Source organism: Corvus hawaiiensis, chromosome 9 (assembly GCF_020740725.1).
Source record: "Corvus hawaiiensis isolate bCorHaw1 chromosome 9, bCorHaw1.pri.cur, whole genome shotgun sequence".
NCBI lineage: Eukaryota > Metazoa > Chordata > Aves > Passeriformes > Corvidae > Corvus > Corvus hawaiiensis.
Window position 1 is genome coordinate 17,019,044 of NC_063221.1, and position 7,312 is coordinate 17,026,355.

The 7,312-nt window shown below is 44.4% G+C and overlaps 1 long non-coding RNA gene across 4 annotated transcripts in view; it reads left to right on the forward strand.

Moving 5' to 3' along the window:
• Nucleotides 1–365, forward strand: part of LOC125330396 — a 13,794-nt gene extending 13,429 nt beyond the window's left edge. For all 4 annotated transcript variants that reach the window (XR_007205489.1, XR_007205490.1, XR_007205491.1 and 1 more), the window contains one exon: nucleotides 1–365. This exon is cut by the window's left edge and continues 1,208 nt beyond it. This is a non-coding gene — a long non-coding RNA (uncharacterized LOC125330396).
• Nucleotides 366–7,312: the final 6,947 nt, after the last annotated feature.

The following is a 7,312-nucleotide window of genomic DNA, read 5'->3' on the forward strand; positions in this document are numbered from 1 at the left end:
TCGGTAAGAGGCCTTCTCTCCCTGCTCCACTTTCCCAGCTGGTGGGTGGGATGTGATACCTGCCTTTGGGAAGAACTCGAGACTTATGAATGATCACAGAGGATCATCAGTGGTTATTTTGGGGTTTGCCCTTAGCTGCCTCTTTGTTTTCTAGAAGTGGTTCTTGTAGGGACATGGGTATGTGCTCATGAGGTGCTTCTGGTGCTCCCTTCCCTCACGAGGCACAGCCCCATTCCTCCCTGAGGTTGTTAGGCAGTCTCCTAATAAGTGATGTGACCAGCATATCTCACGTGTAATTTTCTTATTTCCATGGGAAAAATTGTTTATGTTCTTCAAATAAATAATAAATATCTTTCATTCTTGTCTATGGTGTGCTTCTTTTCATTATTGAAGGTGAGGTCAGAAGTCTTTGAGTAGGAAGTGGGGAGAGAGAGCTCGAATCATCAATCCCATGGGAATTCCTTCCATGTATTTCAGACTAGTTCCTAAGAAAGTGCTTAGCACAAGTTTCCTGCACAGATGTGCTTGAAACTGGTGTGAGCTGTTTCTGAAGCTCTGAGTGGCAATGTTATCCCAGCATCGCTGGTACACCTTGGGCATGGCTCTATGGCTGCTCTAAAGGCACAGAAAACATTCATGAATCTGACTGTATTCGATGGGATGTCAACAGGGAGTGTGGAGGGAAGGTTTGGTATGAACACAAATCAAAATAAAAATGCAGGTGGGGATCCTACTTGAAAGCCCATACAAACACCTCAAAAATAATTTTTATTTTTTCCACAGCCAGTGAATATTTCTGGGGTACGTGTACACAGCAGAGGTGGGCTTTATCCCTGTGCCTTATCCAAGCACTGAGCAGCTATGACTCTGAGAGCATGTGTAAGAGGATCTGGGACTCCCAGCATTCCTCCAGCGTTGTCTCTGACACTGTCTAATGTAAGTTATCTGAGGTCCTCAGTGCTGTTGAGTCTCCTATTCTCCCCTGCTTGTGCTTTCCTACCTGCCAGCTCTCAGATATCTTGCTGCCCCACCACCACCTTCATTATCCATGCTGCTGGAGTTTTAAAGAAAGAGGTCAACCCTGGACCCCCTGCTCTCCAGGTAAGTGCTGATCCATGGGCTTTCACAGTGGGTGAAGAAGTGGATGCATATGTGTTTTAAGGTCCAGTGCTGCCTGCTCAGAGGATGGCAGCTGGATTGATGTCCCCAGGGATCAAGGGTGAGAGATCATTTGTGTCCTTTTGGGGGCACCAGGGATGCAGAAGGAAATGGAATCCCTTTGAGGCCATCAAGGAATGGGCTCTGTTGGGACATAACACTACAGAAAAGTTTTAGACTGATAAAGTGAACATATGTGCTGTGTTGGGCAGCATTTGGGGAGTGTGGCTCACACTTTGTCACTGTCACTCCATTGGTGGATCAGAGGCCCAACAGCTGCTTTGCTTCTGTGGAGCGTGGTGTGCTTGGAGGTTCCATATGAGGATCTCATAGCAAGGCCAGGGGTTTTGGCCCTGTAGAAACCACAGTGACTAATTTTTTCAAGGGGAAATCTTGGAAGAGCAACAATCCTAAAATGATGTGAAGCAGGTGAATATCACATTTGTTTTATACAGTTTATGTCCATACAAATAGTCCCTATTTGGCAGAGCAGCCACAAGCCATCACAAGTGTCTTTATTGCAGGATGGCACCATTTGCACATGTGCCATGTGAACACACTGCAGAATTGCTGTCTGTTAAAGCCATGGTTTTAGATTAAAATTAAACTTTTTTGTAGGCAGACATAAGAAGTTGTTGTAACCATGTTTATAATTAGTCAGTCATTATTGCTGTTCAAATTAGTTGTCATACCCTACATCATAATTGTTCCCAATTTTCCCCCCATTGTTATTTTATATTGAGTAAGTGAACAGCAAGCTTTTTACATAGTATTCAATAAATCTGGTGTTCTGGATGATTTTGGAAAATAATTCCTCAACATTTTGTTTACCGGCTGCTTTTGTTTACTGGATTGCTGGTGGGTCAGTTAAGCCTCCTGTCCTTGGGGCAGCACCAGGGCTGTTGTACTGGTGATATTTAGCAAGTCCAGTGGGATGTTGCTGGGGAGGACACAGAAAGGTAAGGTCAAGGCTTCTCAATCTTGACAGCAAGTAGCTTCTCTTTGGGGAAAGTGGTTCTTAATGTAGAGGCTGTAGCTTTGCTTTATTAGTCTTGATTCTATTATTCAGACAGTTTTTCTACCCGGCAAACTCCTCCAAACCCCAAGAAGTAGCCAACAACCAAACAGTTAAGAGAAATATCAAAATAAAATATTTCTCATAGATTTCATAAAGCATGAGTTATAGCAGCAAAAAATATTTTGGATTAAATATATTGCACTCAATTCTTCAATCCAGGAATGTATTTTTATTTATCTGAAAAGATTTAAGATGGCCCAAACTGCTTGGATGGCATGTAGGAAGCATTCCAGTTTGACAGAAGCTTGAATTGATTACTTTTCTGAGGGAGGAAAAAAAAAGGAGTTTTATTTAAATCAACTTTAAAGCTTAATTTTAAAGGGTGGATATTGGTAGCTGGAGAATATGTTCTGCCTTCCCCTCATATTGCAGCTGGACAGCAATAGCCAACCTTCACTTATTTATTTATTTCCTGCACAGAGGGGAGGAAAATATAGGTCCATGAATCAATCTAGATAATGGGGAAGGCTGAATGTAATAAATAATACAGTAACAACCCTAAACTAATGAGCTGTTGCTAAGGTACATTTCACAGGCTCATCCTCTATATAAAAAGTCACTAATAATCCCTTGGTGTAATCAGATGATAAAGCTTTGCCATAAGGCAACACCTGTGCAATTAAAGCTGTGGATTCTTTTGCACGTTTCATTAATTTCAGGATTTTGTAAAGGCACAATGACTACACTAATAATCTAGTCTACTTGACTCCATGTCTACTGGAAACAGGGTGTCTAATTAGGTAAAGGTAATTAATTAGAGATAAATGGAGCTAATCAGACTCGGTTAACACTAATTCTCTGAATTAAGACATTTTGGGACACCTACTATTCCACTGGCTTTGATGTTTCCCAACAAACACTGACTTGGAAAGGAATCAGAAACGCTACGTTTATTCTGTTGGAGATTGTCAGCCCAATCCCGCAGCAGTGCTTGTCCCAAGAGCTGTGCTCATTCCTGGGGGTTTGCTGGGAGAGGGATCCCCTCCTACTGTGGTGTGCTGGGGCCCTGGTTTGACACCCCTGGGAGCCATTTGTTGTATTTTTACTGGCTTCTGCCACGTTTTGCTGATTGTGGTATTTTCCCCACAGCTTCTTTCCTTGATGGGGGAATATTTTTTAAATTGTTGTTGTTGTGCTGGTGTTTAGAAGGGCCACCATAACCTCTATTTGAATGCTGTGGACAGCATTCAAAATGCAGAATACTGTGCCTTACCTCAAGGAAGAAAGGAGGATAAAAGAAAAAAAACCACAGCCAATTTAGAAGAAATCTGTATTATTTAGTGAAAGAATCAGGATTTCACTGGTGATCTGTGTATTTGTAACTCTTTGGAGGTCATGAGCCTCTTCTGGTGTGGTATCAGATACAGTTCATCTTGCTTAGGTAATCAACTATAATTGCATTCAGGTACCAGCATCTTCAAAGCTAGCAGGACTATAGGGCAGGGGAGAATAAATATGAGTGGGACAAGAAGTGAGCAAGAAATCTAGTTGCTTCACTGTTGTGGAGTTCCTACATGCCTTTATTGCGAGATCTGTGTTAGAAGAGTCCTGTTTTGCCTTTTTTTCACAGGTAAATGTTACTTCCTTGCATGACTTAGAATGTAACACTGGTGGCAGATTTGGTGGGAAGATGCTGTGACTGGTAGATGCCCACGCTGAAGCCATAGTGTCACCACCTCCAGCTTTGTTAGTGTTCGGGGATGTGACCACGCTGGGCATGTGGAGCAAGTGCATTTTAGAAGGTATTGCCTCTTGTCTCTGCGTGGTGTTAAGCTATAAAGTAAGATGATTTCCCCTCCCCTGTGGATGGTCTGCTCATTTCAGCTGCAAAGCACAGCTGATGGAGAGCTCTTCATCTATCACTTGAGTGCTGGGAGGGGTGGGAAGCACTCTCCCTGCCTGCATCTAAAGAAGACCAGATGCTTTTTTAAACTTGTATTTCTAAAATACCTAAGCTGATGTTGCACAGTATGGTACATAACTAACAAGAGTGAGCCAGGAAAGAGCGCTTGTAGGATGAGCTATAGCCTGAGGTAAGTCTCCACGAGCTGAGCCACACTGCCCTCGACAGAGGAGATGAAATAGAAATGTCTGAATACTTCTATTATGAGATACTTTTTGGATTGACCTTTCAGTAACTTGTTAAACTACAGAAAACATTACTGTTTTCTAGATGCAAAAGACCTGCTGGGTCATGTAGTCCACAAATGCCCCTCTGGATATTTTCAATAGCAGCTTGGTGAATTTGGGCTTTCAGGAGCTGCTGGGGCTTGGGCCCCACTGTTCAAAATAACTTGCATTTCCAAGGATGGACAAATCCTGTTTAACAGTTTCAGAGTAGCGGATAAAAGGAATTGATGCAACTGCAGCATCCAGGTGAGATAAATGATTCGGAGTGTGTGTCCCCTGTACCCAGAGAGGCAAAGTGCTGCTGTCTCCTGGCTTGGCTGCGCCCTGTTAACATGGAGGTGGGCCAGAGCCCAGAGAGAGGACAGACTCCAAGCCTTTGGTTGGGGCTGCAGAGCAGTGGTGTGAGACCCCAAGCCCAATTTGCTGACAGCAATTTAACCCGTCTTGTGCTATTGAGGTCACCAGTCAGTCTTCAATCACATTTATATTTTTTTGTATCATAAGAAATTCAAGGGCTTCACATTCCAGCACAGCAGGTTTCAGTCTAGCTGCTGATATTGTCATCTGATGCTCTTGTCCTTTTGAATACAACCCTATCCATTGCCCAGACTTCAGATGCTTTGAGGAAGTCGAGTTCAACACACTGTGCAGGGAAGGGGGGGAGATGTCCAGAGGGGTCATACAGCTGCTGATGCCCTCTTTGGGCTAACCACTCTGCACCTGCAGTGCTGAGTGCTTCTCTAGTGGGAAGGTGAGCTGAGTGTCTTGAGTGCCTGGAAGCTCTGAACATGTCAGTCTGCTCTGCTTACAAAGCTAAGACTCACTGTCCTCCAGTCTGACACCCCTTGTCTTCTGCAAGCATAGATCAATATCTACTGGTCTTGGATACCATTGCAGAGTTGCTGAATGTCCACAGATCTGTTCAGGCAAACCCTTAGGTAAAGGATGAGATTCAGCTCACCTGACTGTGCACAGCTGCATACAAAGTTCCTTTCCAGACTCCCCTCATCAGAGAGAAATGGGCACTAGCATGGTTGCTCTGACCCATTTGGGGTTTCTCACTGAAGTCACGGCTCTGTGTCACCAGTGGCTGCTTTCAAAAAATCCCTGGGTGACTTCAGTGTGTGGTCTGCAAGTTTACCTGGGCTCTCTGTTTATTATAGTGTGGTCTTGAGCAGGTTAGCTGTGACAGGGGAATGCTGTTGTATTGGGAGCGTGAGAGGGCGTGGAAAGTAAAAATGAGTGAAAATGGTGTGCTGTTTTTGGAATTCAGACATCTCTGCTGTCTGCTTTGGGTTTGCTGCAGTTTACTTCATTTCTCTTTGGTTTTGTAAGAACAGGAATGTGTGCTAGAGAAAGCAAAATTACATGGCAAGAGAAATAGGATGAGAAATACTGAGCCTGTGGAAAGGAGAGAGTGTTGAGGAGGAGCTGGTGGCTGGTGTTGGAGCGGAGCCCCCAGGTTCCGTGACAGAGGGATCGACGGCTCCTCCCCGCCAGCCCAGGCAGCAGCGCAGTGTGGGGGGGCTGTGCACGGCCCCTCGAACTTGCCAGCCCCGGCCGAGGGCCCGCGCAGGTGCCTGCAGGGCAGAGGGCTGCCTGCGGGCACGGTGGCACCGAGCCCCCTGCTACGGCTCCCGGGGGAGTCTCTGGCTCTCAGCAATAGGATATGTTATGACCCTCGGTGTCCAGCATCTGTGCTGGAGTGTATTGCTAGGTGAGAAAGGGCATTTTAAAATGTTCCCATATTCAAACTAAATGTTTTGCTAATTTCAAATGTTAAATAAATACTTTAATTGGCCAAATGATAAGAGCAGAAAATTCTTTAGTAATAACCTCTGTTCACTTCTTTCCTCCTTCATTTTTCATAACAACCTTCCCACTTGGCCTTTGATTGCTGTTTACCAGAGCTGCATCAAAGCAGTTTCTCTCCATGGCTCTGGGCTATGGTGAAGTCCATAATCCAGCGTCTTGTCAGCCACTGGAGTTTTGAAGCTAGCCTCAGTATTTGTGCCAGGAATTGGAACCTCTGTTCTTAAAAGCAGCAGTGGGTTCCCTGCTCTCCCATGGTAGACAGAACCTTCCTGAGCAGCTGCTGGTCAGCAGTGCGGTCTATTCACACACAAACACTGGCTGTAAATGTCAGATTTTTCAAACAAAAACTGTGCTAAAGCTAAGGAATGTGTTGTGTTTTTTGGTGAATAATAGAGGACTGTGTAGAATGAGTTTTGTGTAAAATACCTTATTTCATTATGACCCCTGTTACCTTCCTATAAAGCAAGCCAAAGCATTGTTCAGTGTGTGGTTTAACTGCATCGCAGTAACAACATGCTTAATACTTTAAGGAGGGAGTTCTAAAATTTAATAGTTTATTTTATTATTACTCTTTTGGATATAATTAACTAGGGATGCACTTCAAACTATGTCCTTGCTACTGAAATATGTTTTTATGTTTCACTCTGGGGGAAAAAGAAGTCTGTCAGACCATGGGTCTCTCCCTTGATGCACATTATTAGAGTCTTTTTAGAGACAAGCAAGCCATTTTGCTGTCATTGGTCTTGTTCAAATAGAGGGTGTTTATCCATGCAGTCCTCTGGGGAAGGGTGTCAGGGAGGGATCACCAGCCAGCAGCTGACACGGGTACAGCATGCTCATTTGACTCTCCTCCAGTGTTGAGCTTGCATGGTTCTTGCTTCTGAAGCAGCACTGCTTGGACACCCTGTCCTGACTCCAGGTAATGCCTTTGAGTCTGGTACTCGCCTGGACTGAGACCATGTTGAATGATCCCATCAGAGGAAAAGGGAATCTGGGCTGGAGAACATGGCAAGGTTGCTGCCAGGGGTTTCACAGTGTCTGGCATTGTGTCCTCAAAGTTTGGCCTTAAAATCCACTCTGTGTACAGAACAGTGCCTTCTGCTTTACTGCATAGGCTTTTATTTTCATGTA